The sequence below is a fragment of the Lepisosteus oculatus genome, chromosome 10, assembly GCF_040954835.1.
Source record: "Lepisosteus oculatus isolate fLepOcu1 chromosome 10, fLepOcu1.hap2, whole genome shotgun sequence".
In the NCBI taxonomy this organism is placed as follows: domain Eukaryota; kingdom Metazoa; phylum Chordata; class Actinopteri; order Semionotiformes; family Lepisosteidae; genus Lepisosteus; species Lepisosteus oculatus.
In genome coordinates this window covers 13,356,640-13,370,922 of record NC_090705.1, presented here as the reverse complement: position 1 = coordinate 13,370,922, position 14,283 = coordinate 13,356,640, and the positions used below count along the sequence as shown (strand labels likewise).

At 35.4% G+C, this 14,283-nt stretch overlaps 1 long non-coding RNA gene across 2 annotated transcripts in view; it reads right to left on the bottom strand.

The window, feature by feature from the left end:
• Nucleotides 1-1,112: 1,112 nt before the first annotated feature.
• LOC107078651 (uncharacterized) overlaps nt 1,113-14,283 on the bottom strand; it is a 160,981-nt gene continuing 147,810 nt past the window's right edge. The window contains exons 6-7 of one of the 2 annotated variants that reach the window (XR_001479604.2): nt 10,198-10,295; nt 1,113-6,845 (exon numbers count right to left, since the gene is read on the bottom strand). This is a non-coding gene — a long non-coding RNA (uncharacterized lncRNA). Of the gene's footprint in view, nt 6,846-8,399; nt 10,296-14,283 lie in introns of those variants that run through there. The other variant, XR_001479603.2, reaches the window with a different exon arrangement.

The window sequence follows — 14,283 nt, the reverse complement described above, 5'->3', positions numbered from 1 at the left end:
ACATAATCTCTTAACATGCATGAGTGGGTGTGTCAGAACAAAACAAAGTATAAGCAATTAAAATCAAAATACAGAGAAGGGCAACAGCAATGCACAATGAATATGCAAGTCAAACATAGCAAACTAAAGAATTCACACACCCACACTAACACAAGTTATTTCAGCTATCAAAACTGTCTAATTAGAAATTGCATGTAAAGACATTAACTTAACATTAAAAAATGTACATGGAGCCCTTTTTGTATTTCAGATAATTTATGTAGCAAATTCTTCTACAGTATACCATGCTCAACATATACTTGTATTATTATTTATTCTTTACACAATATACCATTATTTTGAAATGATTTTCAAGATTTTTATTTCCCCAAAAGTAACAGTGTACACAAGTCAGTACAATCACTGTACAGTCTTCTATCATGTACTAAATCATCCCCAAGACACCACAAGCATCATATTATAAAATGACCCCTCTTAAGAGGTGATATATTCCTGCATCTATTAAAGTCCTGGTCCTGTTAGTTCAAATAATGGGCTTTCAAAATCCCTGTTAATTGGTATGTTTACAATTCAGTAAGAAGACAATAAAGTCTTGTCAAGTAATCTTTCACATGTTTTGTAAAAGTATAAAGATATAGCTATTCTAATTCAATACAAAATAGCAAAAATGTGTACTTAAATTTAGAAAATATGATGGGTATCTGGAAATTGAACTGTCCCTTGAATGATCAAAATATAAAACTTTCACTGGCGTGTTACCCTTCCAGTACACTTTTAATGTTCTCAGTCCATGATTCTTTGGCCTCTCTCAGCTGCAGCTGTCTAGTTACTGCCAATTACAGTGGAAGATATGTGAGCACACAAGCCACAGAGAAGGTGCTGTAAACACCTCGAGGTCAAATATTCAACGGTTCCCAACCCACCTGGGGAGCTTTGAACAAGTATGGGTTGAAGCAGTAAGTCTTCCTGCAATGTGTCCATCAAAGATGAGCTCAGATTTATGTCCCCATTGGCTCTGCAAATGTCAGAGATTCCACGAGGCTTGGCAGAGATATATTAGTCAACTTTTTGCACAAAGCTTCTCCTCTCAATCATACAAGAAGGACAAGTAATTACACAAGGAGATTTTTTTTTATTATATAGTTGCACATTAATACATAAACACAAGATACAGTAGAAATCAATTACAAAGAATAAAGTCAGAAGACAGAGGACAGAACCCACCAAGGTTTTGGACGAGGAAAGTAGAATGTATGTTATAAGAGTGATTCATGACACATCTGTATATCTGTATATACTGTAGGATAACACATATACTATAAGTTGGTGAGAAAATAGATTTTTTAAATTCTTAGTTATTTTATTTTTCTCTTCAAACCTTTTGTATTTGGGTTTTAAGTACTATTAGGAAATCAAAACAACGAACATTTTGTCTGTCAATAAGGGTTTTTTATTTTCTAAAATATTTCTTGACATGGGTATGAAGGCAAAGTCTGGATCATGAAAGGTGAAGTATGGTGCTTAGAAAGGTCTGCACAATCTTTAGGTCCATATTCTCATATATTCTGGACCTTAAGCATTATTAGATCTTCATTAAAGTCTTAATAAAAGATTAAGATAACCTGAAAAATGTATAACACAAAGATGTAAGATATATTTGGATCATATTACAAAATGATCCAAAAGTAATATCCTGATTAAATTTGTGAACCTAAGGGTGGCACAGTGGCACACTGGTTAGTATTGCTGCCTTACAGCGGTGTGGCCTTGTGGTCAATTCCTGGAGTGCTATCTGCATGACGTTTGTATCTTCCTGCAGTGTTTACATTGATTTCCTCCCACAGTCCAAAGAGGTACTGATAGGTTAACTGGCTTCTAGGAAAACTGGCACTGGTACAAGCATGTGTAGTTGTCCTGCAATCAACTGGGGTTCTGTCCAGGGTGTAACCTGTCTTGTCTTGCTGAGATTGAATCCAGCTCCCCTGTATTGGATAAAGCAGTTAGAAAAAGGAAGGATGGATGGAAGTTTGTGAACATTCATTAACTGCAGGCATTGGTTGTAAATATAATCAGTCTCTCACATTGGCTCTTATGAATTTTTCTACAGGTCCTGCCATAACATTCTAATGGTGCTTAGGTCAGGACTTTTACTCTGTCAATCGAAAATGTGAAATTTCTTCAACTTTGGCCATTCTGTTATAGATCTGCTTCTATGTTTAGGATGATTAACTTGCTTCAGTTGATGAATGGATGGCCTGACATACAATTTATTGCTCCATGAATGATGGTAAGTCATCAGGATCTTCAGGCAGTAAAGCAAACCATGATACAGCCAGCACCACACTTGAGGGCTGGGATGAGGTTCTTCTGTTGGAAGGCAGTTTCTTTTTGCTACACAAAACATTTGTGAAGAGAACATTCTTCTAGTTGTAGAATTCTTTGGCAAACTTGAGATAGATGACAATATTCTTTTTAGAGAGCAATAATTTCTTAATAATAATAATAATACAGTTTATATTATGGCCAGCAGCTGTATCACCCTGCAAATCATAACTTACAACCTACTGAAGCTAAGAAAGTGTGAGGCTGGTCAGTACCTGGATGGGAGGCCTCTTGGGAAAAACTAAGGATGCTGCTGGAAGAGGTGTTAGTGGAGCCAGTAGGGGGCACTCACCCTGCACTCTATGTGGGTCCTAATGCCCCAGTATAGTGATGGGGACACTATACTGTAAAAAAGTCCTGACATCCTGGCTCTCTGTGGTCATTAAAAATCCCAGGGCATTTCTCGAAAAGAGTAGGGATGTTTCCCCAGCGTCCTTTACCAATCATGGCCTCCTAATAATCCCCATCTATGAACTGGCTTTATCACTCTGTTCTTCTCCCCACTGATAGCTGGTGTGTGGTGAGTGTGCTGGAGCACTATGGCTGCCGTTGCATCATCCAGGTGGAGGCTGCACATGGGTGCTGGTGGAGGGGAGTCCCCATTGCCTGTAAAGCACTTTGAGTGGAGTGTCCAGAAAAGTGCTATATAAATCTAAGGAATTATAATTCATTAATATTATATGTTTACAATGTAGTTTATAAACATAGAGCCTTATATGAAAAGTTGTGATTATCATGTTTGCAAGATCAGACAGCAATAAAATGAGGAAACTTTGCAAGACACTGGCCATTTCATTGGTTGATGTTAGCCATGTAGTGCATGATAATCCCAATAAGAAGAACCAGATAATGGGTTTTAGCATGGGTGCTAAATATGATTAGGATGCCATATTTTAACAAAGGATTAAGTCATGTTTTATAGTGTAAAACATTCTCCTGGTGCTCTACAGCACATGTCTATTTTGCATCACAGGCAAAAGATTTTGGCAAATGTAATACAGCCAAATAATATACAATTAAAATGGCACCATTAAGTTTAAAACTGAGTATTAGTAGAAGATTGGTTTTGTAAGTTTTCAGGATGTGCACTACTCAAGAAAACAAGGTTTTTAAAGATAAAGTGACTTCAGTTCACTTTGGCATTAGAATGTGGCACCAAACACCAGATGTATCAAACAATCTGCATTGCTGGTTTTTATTGCTAACCAAAAGCCCTCAACTGAATGCTGTAACCTTCACAAGGGGAAAAACCTTTCGGCCTCAAACACATAATAGTACGTTCTGAAATAATCACAATTCTTTATAACTCAGTTTAGATTTACATTAGCTAGTAGCTTTGTTGTCTGAAAACAAATGCTCACTTATATCAACTTCTATTTTTTTACAGATATTTTTGCCCAAATGAAAGTGATAAACATAACATAACAATGAGAACCTAAACTTAATCATATTTCCCTGAATGCTTGATCAAAACTTATTTCAAGAAAACAATTTTACCTATTATTTTTTAATTTACAAAAAGAAAATCTACAGTACCATGTTATTATGATTACACAGACTGAAAAGAAAAGCTGGTTCCTTGGTTGCGTTTTACATATTGTCTCCTAAATCACAAAAAAAAAACAATTAAAACATTTAAGATAAGATTTTAGTTTGCCCCCCCAAAAAATATGTACTAGTCTTTTACCCACAAAGAAAATATGTACTAGTCCATGGTGAAGAGGGAGATGCAGCAACCTTTGCAAATTATAGCAAAAACATTGGATTAATGGATCAATGAAAATGCACATCTTGAAGGAAAGAAATATTTACTCTGCTTACCTTTCTCTGAGAGATGTCAGGGAAGTAGTTTCTTGCTCTAAGGGCACCAATAATTATTTTCCCTAAATTATACTGCAACTTGAAAAAACTGATGTAGACCTTATTGTTGGCTAACAGTCCCACAAATAATACTTGGTCAAGTGTAGCAGTACCTGTACGCAGTGTTACTATTATTACTCATTTGATCCATTTAGTAAAAAAAACATTTCATATGCACAGTGCAGATACTGTACATGTAGTGTAGATCACTTACAACTTGGCTGCTAGTTAACTACTAACAACCAAACAAGCTCAATAGACATAAAGGCCCTCTCTTTCTTGTACTACTTTCTGTCTTTGTGTAATTTATGTGCATTGACACACCTACTATAGATGAATCTTTGTTCAATCTTGTTTCTGACCCCTATAAGCCCTATAAGGGCTGTCAATTTTAATATGCTAAAGTTTTGCATATTGACTTCATATGGTGATAATTCTTTGTGCCACATTGTTCTGATTTGTGTTGTGAACTTTTCACATGCTAACCATTTTCCACAAATGTACATATTTTTTCCCATCATGGCAGCTCCAAAAAACTTAAAAAGTGTTTTTCTTTTTGCTATTTTAAAACAATCGTGTTGAAGAAACATTGGTTGTAAGGTCACCCAGTATATATATCCAATATATTGAACTCTGCTACAGTATATATGACAGTATATATTACTTCCTGGTCACTGAAAAAGACAACAAAGAGTGAATAGGGTGCAGAAAGTAATAAAATGTCAGAGATTAAAATTATAGAATGCAATACTTTGGTGTAGACTATGCCACAACCAAAGTATTTTATTCTTAAGGCAAGTAATTCGCCTAGGAAAACGGCACAACTGGGAACAGTGGAGATTGATGTGGTGAGGTTTGTAGGGGATGTTCAATTTACAGTGCACATCTAGTTTGTAGCATTAAGAATAGACTGCATCAATACGGATCTTACTTAACAAAAACACAGGTGTGTGTGCTCTGAATTCACAATGGCTTTATTATAAAAGTTATGGAAAAATGCCTGTTGGGCTAACAGATAGGTTACAGTATTAGGTCAAAACGAAAAAAAAAAATGTTTTATTTATAGAACCTCTCCAAACCCAAGGATGCTGTACATAGTGATATACTGTAGAAAAAGACTAATCATGCTTGGTCAGAAATTCTGGATATCTTCATTGTATTTTTTTAGTACCGTAATTTTCCTACTGAAGTTAAATAAAGCTCAGTATTACTGATTTTAAAGACCTTCACTCAGATAGCTGTCACCTTGAGAAGGTGTTCTATAAAAAGATTAACTGACAAGAATCTCTTTTCCTGTTGACAGGAGTTGTCTTAGGAATGTAGTCCTACATTCTCTAAACAGCAACTACTAACTCTGAAAGTCTGTAACAAAAGTTATCTGATTTCCTCATTCGGCATGGAAGTGCTAGCTCAGCTAAAAATAAAAGGAGAAGAATTAAAAGAGTTATCAAAAAGCATAATGACATTAAACAAGCTGGGATAAAAAATAAACTATAAAAATGTGTGTGAACCTCAAAAATACAATTAAGTATCCTATATATATATAATAGACTTAAAAAGAGGTATTAAGTTTGGCTTGAGAACAATTGAAGTTCAGACAAAAATATATTAATCAAAAAAGATAAAATACCCAAAACTTTCTACACATCCAAAACTTTAATTGGAGATTGCAACAAAGGTTTCAGCCACAGTACATGACCTGCATCCGACATATAGTACAAACAGGTGTTCTCCATGCTCTTTATATATAGTCATTTTCAGATAAAATTGGAAAAGCTATAAAATTTAAAACAATCTTTTGGAAAGAGGTCAAACCGCCCCCTTATACCTACCTACAATATGTATAAATATGACATTTTCTTGGTTCCTTGCATGTCTTTCACATCCCTCTATCCACCCCATCCTCTCTTGCAGCAGCTCCCTGACTCTTTAAACATCAAGTGGGAGGGGTATCTGACAGCCTTGTACTTACAGTACAAATGGTTTGTCATTTCTTCATCCATGTGAGTTACACTGATAAACCTCACTATCCACATCACATTCTCCTCCTAAATTAGGGTTGGAATGACCAATGAAAACTACTAATGACCAATCAAAACATTCAACCAAGCATGAAGGCTCCGATTGGACAAACATAGACGGTAGATATTATCAATAAATTATCTTGATCACTGATTGAGATTGTACTTTTATTATGATTTTTTGTGATTAAAATAAAGTCTTGGATTTCGAGGGTGTGATACTAGTTTTTTTCATTACATTTCTTGATTAGAATAATCCAGGTGGAATGTGGTTACACCATTTACCCACTACTTTGACAAAAGACAATTTGGATGGAGGAATGGAATGGGCTTAGGCTGCAAATTGTTATACCCCGGGCTAGACTGCTACAGTTGCTGACTGACAGAGATCCAAGTGCAAGGAATTGGTGATCCTCGGTAGACAGCAGAGAGCCGAAGTGTAAGAGCTCAGCAAGAGCTGGGTGAAACAGATATGGCGAATGGAGAAAAGGAATCATGAATCTGAAGAGACTGGAAGCTGTCGGAAGACAACATTGGATCCATACTAGGAGCTGGATTCAGACAGATCAGGTGTCTTCATTTCTATGAAGAGAGAAAGAGTGAAAAAGTGCTCACACAATCTCAGAGCACTGACCGAGTGGTGCAAAGTGTATTAAAAAGAGAACTTGAGAGAATAATTAGGAGGATCGATTGGACGGTTGTTAGAACATGGAGCGAACTGATAAACAACCTGAGCGTGTTTGAATACAATTCCCTGGGGGAATGTTACTGTAACCTGGGGCAACTGAGGACAAATACAGTATTTCAAAACCTTATGGAGATGGTCACATTTTATTATTAAAATACATCCTAATACTAATACTTTTACTAGCTAGAGTAAAAGCTAGCTTTTACTATCTACATTCATATCATAAAAACTTTCATATTTAACTATACTGTACGTAATATGAGCTGTATTTTGAAATGTCCCTACAGCTTCTTTAAGCGACTGCCACTACCATCATGATGCATGATTTTAGTGCTTTCAGAAACATAACAGTTGTGGGTGAAAATACTAGTTCATTCAAGAGACACATGTTAAAGGCTTAGAAGTACACCTTCTAATTTAATCTCTGATTACTCAATATTTTGTAAACTGCATGACCAATTAATCGATTCCAACAGATGATATTTTTATTTTACATTTTATATAATAAGTGTCCACATATGTGTGTTGACATCTAGTTTTTAGAATGTTTAAACTGTATCCTAAAATAGTAGTATGATTAAGCATTACATGAAGCCTACATTATAATATTAATAGTGCAGCAGTGATACTTCATTATTCATGTAATCACAAGCTTCACAAATGTACTAATTTGCATGTGCATACTCCATACCACCTGGAACTACAAACACACCGTACCACTCCATTTATTAGCACATTGGTCCCAACAGATCACACACATCAATCTCTGAACTACTAAATAATTACTTTCCTATCTATAAGCCTTATCCACAAAAATATTTGAGTCATTTTATACATACTGTAATGTTACCAGTCTGCTCTCTACTACATATATATATATGTCTATGTACTTTATGCTGATTGTACTGTTGCATATTGGCACGTGTGTAGCAAATCTGGAAGTAAATATTGACAGATTTTTCTTATTTGAACTAATAAAAAAGCCATAAAATATAAATACCACTCAAATGTAATGTGTTGTAATGTCTACAGATCTCTATTACATACATGTCTATGTACAGTATGTTGAATGTATACATTGTATATGCCTATTGGTATATGCCTAAATCTGGAAGTAGATTTTGAAAGTATTTTTTTTAACTCATGAAAATGTCATTATATATATATAAATCCCTATCCAGTGATTTGACAAGTGCAAACTAGTGCATTTTACATGCAGCAGAACCTTACTGTTTCATTTTTATATCTTGTTCTAATTGTAAACTTTTGGCAGTAACAAAACAGTGAGGGAACATAACAATTACTAACATTTTCCTTATAAATTATAAGCAATCACAACAGTAAAATAACCTCCTAGTTAGGTAAAGTACTAACATTACAAAGAAATACAATTATTAAAAACACCAGGACAAGAAAGAAATTCTGAATAAAATTTTAATACTGTACAATCATTAATTTATACTTAAATTAAACTTTAAAATCTTTGGAATTTATTATTATAGTACCAGAAGTTCACAAGACATTACAAAATAATTAAATATAGCTGAAGAACAGGTTAAAACTGAAATGGTACCCTTCTAAAAATGGTTCTTCCTCTTTAAGCATTATGCAGAATCATAATGCAGAATCAACTATAGAAAACATCACTGGGATGTCAAAAGTATCCCCAGTACTGCAGAGCTGTGGGGTTTGTAAGAGAGCACTTGTGAGGCCACACACCTGGGATTGATTTAGCTTGACCTGCCAGCCCACATTTTCCAGCATCAGGACTGTGGCTCAAGCTTGTTTCCTGACATGGGAGTGTGGAAGGTGGGAGTTTCACAATTCCAATTTAAATTAAAGGTTTGGTCTTCCTGCAAAAAACCCTAACCTTATCCTTTTCCTTTGCCTCCCTTTTTTAACTTAAGCCATCTTTGCCAACAGTAAAAATGATCTGATTACCTATAATCCACAAAGTCAGTGCTTTTTCAGTCTTTTCATATGGGACAATAATACTATTGTTCAGTACTACATTGCTCCTAGACGTTATTAGTTTAAAAAGAGAATAATTGGTAAAACCTGTGTAATGCTGTAAAAAGACAATTTTTCATCAATATTTTCTGCTAGTTTGTTTCCTACACAAGCAGAAATCTGCCTCACTTAGCTTTACATTTTTTTAAACTGAGGATAAAAAGGAAATATGTAAATTAAGTGCCGTTTAAGTGTGAGAAAATAGCTTGAAATGACAACAGGAGATAGCTCTTTCTTTTAGCAAGCTCAATAGTGCCAAAGAGGGGCATTTACTGTATGCTGATAAGATTTTTTAAAGCCTGTAGACTTGTAATATTTGATAAAATCCCTTACAATTATATACATTCATTAGTCTTACTGACATTTTAAGTCAAATATATTACAAACATACTGTATGCTCTTGTTTAAGTGGCAATAAATACCAATGTATGTTTTTTGGTTACTAAAATTAACCAAAGCCTTACCAGACATTGTCTATATACTTATGAGCAATAACCAATGTTTCCAATGCCCTATTATAAAACACTAGGTAATATTAGTATTATTAAACTCATATTAACAAACCAAAAGGTTCTGTCCTTTTAAAGTATCCCTCAAAAGCATAATTTTATATTATCTGTTATTTTGTTGGTAACAATTATTAACAAAGTGTTTTACAAAAATTCAAATAAAACTGAAAGAAATTTAATGACTCAGATGAAAAAGAATGATATAGATGCCTAATCCAAAAATAATATATATACAGGCACTATTCAATGCACTTTATTAAAGCACTTTTAATCAATACCATGTTTCCCATCCTCGTAATGGTCCCTTGGCATTAAGATTAAAGAGATATATTTCGGCAGCACTTTAAAGCAGTAAAAAGAAAAGTGGGGTGAGTGGAAATGAGTTCACCACAGATTTTTCTTTAATGCTTAGTCTAATCATTTTATATCCATCCAACAATCCCCAGGGCCCCAACCCCATCACCTCTCCAGCCGGTGGCTGAAGAATAGGGGTCCATCCCAGGATAAAAAAACTCCCATGCAGGAAAGCCAGCATGTGACCTCTGTCCCTACCTACCCAGGCATACACTGAATTAGGCATGCCTTACAGTTTCCATGACAACAGGGCCTGCATGGCATGTGAAGGAGTCGTACACTTTTGTGGAGGCGCTCCCAAACAAAAGGCAAACCAATGGCACTGCTTGGAGGGGGTCGACTGAAATTTAAGAAGTTTTAGACAGCTTCTTACACTCATTAGAAATCAGTAGCATCGCCCTTTCCATTCTTTCTTTCAGCTGTGAGGCCCCTGGTGGCAGAAGCTCAATGTGACATGCTCCAAGGGAGAGCCTGTGAAAAAAATAAATAAAATGAGCTCTGCTCCAAATATTTTGTTTCTCTACCACCTTGTCTTCCCCATCTCTTCCATGTCTCTTCCTCTGTTACACTAAAGCTAGGCGAGATGAAAATTCCAGCCACCAATGCATGACTAATATGGGGACACAAACTGTGATGGTCGAAGTCTTTGATCATAATTCCATTTAACCAAAGCAGAAAAAGAAAAAAAGAGTGAAATGATTGTGCTTGTTACATTTCCTTCATGCTTCGTCAGGCTTGAGTCCGTTCAGTAACAGCTGTAGTATGCAAGGCACGTATACAATTAAGGATTAGTTATTCACAATAAGCCTAGAGCAAGACTGGGTTTTTATTTTTTTGTGGGGGAGACACATGCTCATAGTAATCAGTTTTGGATATTGCTAGCCTTCACTACTTAACCCAAGATGATAATCTAAAATCCCCCTAAATTGTATCTCTGTACATTCTTTCTTGAGATTTATTAAGCCTTAAAAATGTATTAAAATGTAAAATTTTACAAAAAGCTTTTGCTATTTATTATATAGCGTATAGATTTATTCATACCTCTAATGAAACTAAAAAAAATACTGTGTAGCAGAATACGTTACAGGCTGGGCAACGTGTATTGTTTATAAAACTGTAAAAATGTTGGACTATAATCAATATTTTAGAGAGCATATTCCTTCACACCTCTGAGTATTCCTTTACATATCCAACAAAAAAAAACTACAATAACTTTTTGCTCTTGCAAAGTTACAGAGTTTCTGAAAGGCCTCCTAGGCTTTTTGCTTCCTGGGGTACAAGAGGAGGTAACAAATTGGAAGAAATCAATAGTAGTTTCATCCTCATGGTTAAGGTCAGAGAGCTCTTTGAAGACAGTAGGAAAATGGTCATTGACCTTCATAAGTTGGGGGAAGGGTATAACAGAATTACACAAGTGGAATCTACCACTTTCCAATTCATGTCCACTACTATTGAGGCATCCCTGCCAGGAAAAACTACCATTTAATTTAGTGTGTCTTATTAAGTCAGATGAAATGACAATCAGTATTTTGAATAGTGTAAAACAGTTACGCTCGTGTGTAGAAATCACTTATGAAATACGAAAGGGCCTATTATGTTTTGGGGTCATTTTGAATCTAAGGATGCCCTTAGTCCTTGTTAAACAAGGGGGAATCGTGAATCAAGAACTCCAACACATAACAAGACACATTGACCAAACACCTGGTTGCCTCTGCCAGGAAACCCAAGCATGTATGAAAAACTGCAAGAATCCAAATTGGCAAGGAAATGGATAACTGCACACCAATTAAATGTTTTCAACTAGGCTTTTCAGTAGAACACTTGTGTTTTGTACTCAATAAGGCAGTTCACAAATGGAAACCAAATGATTAGAAGAACCAAGAGCAAAGCTGTCTGGAATAAAGGTAAAACATTTCCCATCAGAAGTGCCAGAAAACTCATAGCACACTACAGGAGACATATTGTACTCCATGCCAGAGGTGGATGTACAACATACAAACAACATTGATGCAAATAAAAGTGATCATCATCCCTGCATAGTCTAAGGTTCTTTCAAATTTTGAAAAGCAAAATGAAAATGAAAAATCTATCATTTTAACCTTTGAACAAAACAACAAACTGAAGCTGAACATGCTGAACAAAATGCTAAGGAAAGATGCAGCTGATTTTATCCATTGATAAAGATGATATTGCATAATGGAATTGTGAAGTTTTATTTAGTTTGGGGGTTTCAGATAAATCCCTAAAAGTTAAACAGAAATACCAAGGGCTCCAGGAACTGCAGATACAAACAACCCCAAATAATAACTGAATTCCTACCATTTCATAGTGGGCATGTACTTAGTGTTTTTTACACCAAACATAAACAGAACACTGATGAGCATTTAAAAGCTCAATTTTCATTTAATCTGACTTTGACATGATTCCAAAAGAAGTACTTTAGCAAATTCAGTTTGCCCTTTTTTATGTTTTGATAACTGAAGAGGCTTCTTCCCTGCAATCCTGTCGTGAATGCAACATTCACGCAGGTGATAGGTTCAGGTAATTTTTTATACTGTGGATTTGTGGTTGTCTCCTGAACCACTTGGTTCAAAACGTGTGGTGGCAAGATACACTTCATTGGTTTTCCTTGAAGGGATGCATCCAAAAACACTTGTCTCTCAGCCTGTAATGACAAGATAAACTTATGAAGGAAAAAATAAGGTGAAGTCTATGCTAAAAAATAGGTGGAAAAAACAATATTTTAGCTGTTGAGCATTCTTCAGGTGTCAGGATGACTTCTTCATACCTAAAGAAGACACAACAGGCAAAATGTTGTGATTGTTCTAATTTTCAGTGGGGAAATAACCTTTACCTGTTTATCCATTGCAGCCAATGCATGCTAACCCAGGTCTGCATTTAAATATACATTTGTGTTCTCTTCCTGGCTGAGATCCCACTACACCGCTAGCCTTACATTTCTTAATAAAGGACACTACAGATTTTTGTGTATTCTTTTAATAATCATCCCCCAGCTTGTGGATGTCCATGAACATTTACCTTGGTTGGATAGTTCTCTGACCTTCATGATGACAATGTACTTCATAATGGATTTGAATAAATGTATAGGTCACTGAATGTGCATTTGCTTGCATGTTATTCCAGCAAACATCCTGACTGGATTACTATCTGAAAGTCAAGTTTTCAATCAACTGGATTCAGAACGAACTGCATTAATGTTAGTCTTGTGATGCAACAAACAAGCAGGTTATGAGCTGCAGGCTATTAACCCTCATTACCTCTTTAACACCACACATTTAATATTGTCAGCAAGAACACCCAAAACATTTACCAGAATTGGGTCTCACACAATAAATCACAAAATACAAAAAGTGGTTGCACACACTAAGTCTTGCTTGCTGATCATTGCTCGTTTATTTTTTATTTGTAGGATACTTGTCAGTTTTTCTAACAAACACAGAAATTTGTCCTTTGTGTTGTCAAAATGAAAGCCTTAAATTCCATGCTGACCTGGCAATGTATTCTGAGTGGCCCAAGGGACCCTCGAGAGTGAACACAAGTCTGGAAACCAGTAAACACTAATGTTGATATTCAGACCCATGTACCCCTCAGGTCAGACCGTTTTATCTCCTTGTCCCTCAGTCCCTTGGGTAACTTGCTTACAACTAAAGAAGTCTGTGGGGGACAAACAGGCCTTCCCACAGAACATGTCTTCTTAAATTTTCTTTTTTTGTAAACAGACCACATGGGTTTACAATAGATGAGATCAGAGTGTCTAAAATGATTGTTTCCTTTGGAAAATGTCATAATTGTCTATAACATATGGTTATGATGGGCACCTTTTACTGAGTTCTTAGTCTATTCCAGTAATACATTTAAATATGAGTTAATATTCTAGTTGAGAAGGGCCAATATTTAGGTGCTCTGTATGTTTTATGTGTTATGTACTAGTATACCCATGAACCAAGAAATGTAAAATTCAGGTCTAATAGATTTAATCAAATATTTTAAACATGGACCACAAGCAATCACAGAAAAGGTAAACAATTATACAATTATATGATAAGCTGCCAGTATGATATACAGTATATACATATTACATTCAAAATTAAAAGGTTATAAAATTCAGAATCGGGGATAGCCTCTTATAGCATGGATAGTATCCTGTCAGACCTGATACACAGAATTAATCAGTCTCTGGAATGGCTCTCATGAAATATTCCACAGTGTTTTAGTCTCCATTGGTTTATAGTAATTTTTCTGTACTTTACAACAAACTCAGTCTTAGCCAATAGGTAATTTTGCTGCTTTGCTCTTAGATTTGAATGCTTGAGACACTTTAATGGATGATGTAAGACTGCAGTTTCTACATCAGTAGTAACTCTCCTGGAATGTTCATAATGTCTCTTTTTAAAAACTGTCCTACTCCTCCCATATTCTAATTTTCAAGCAAAAATAA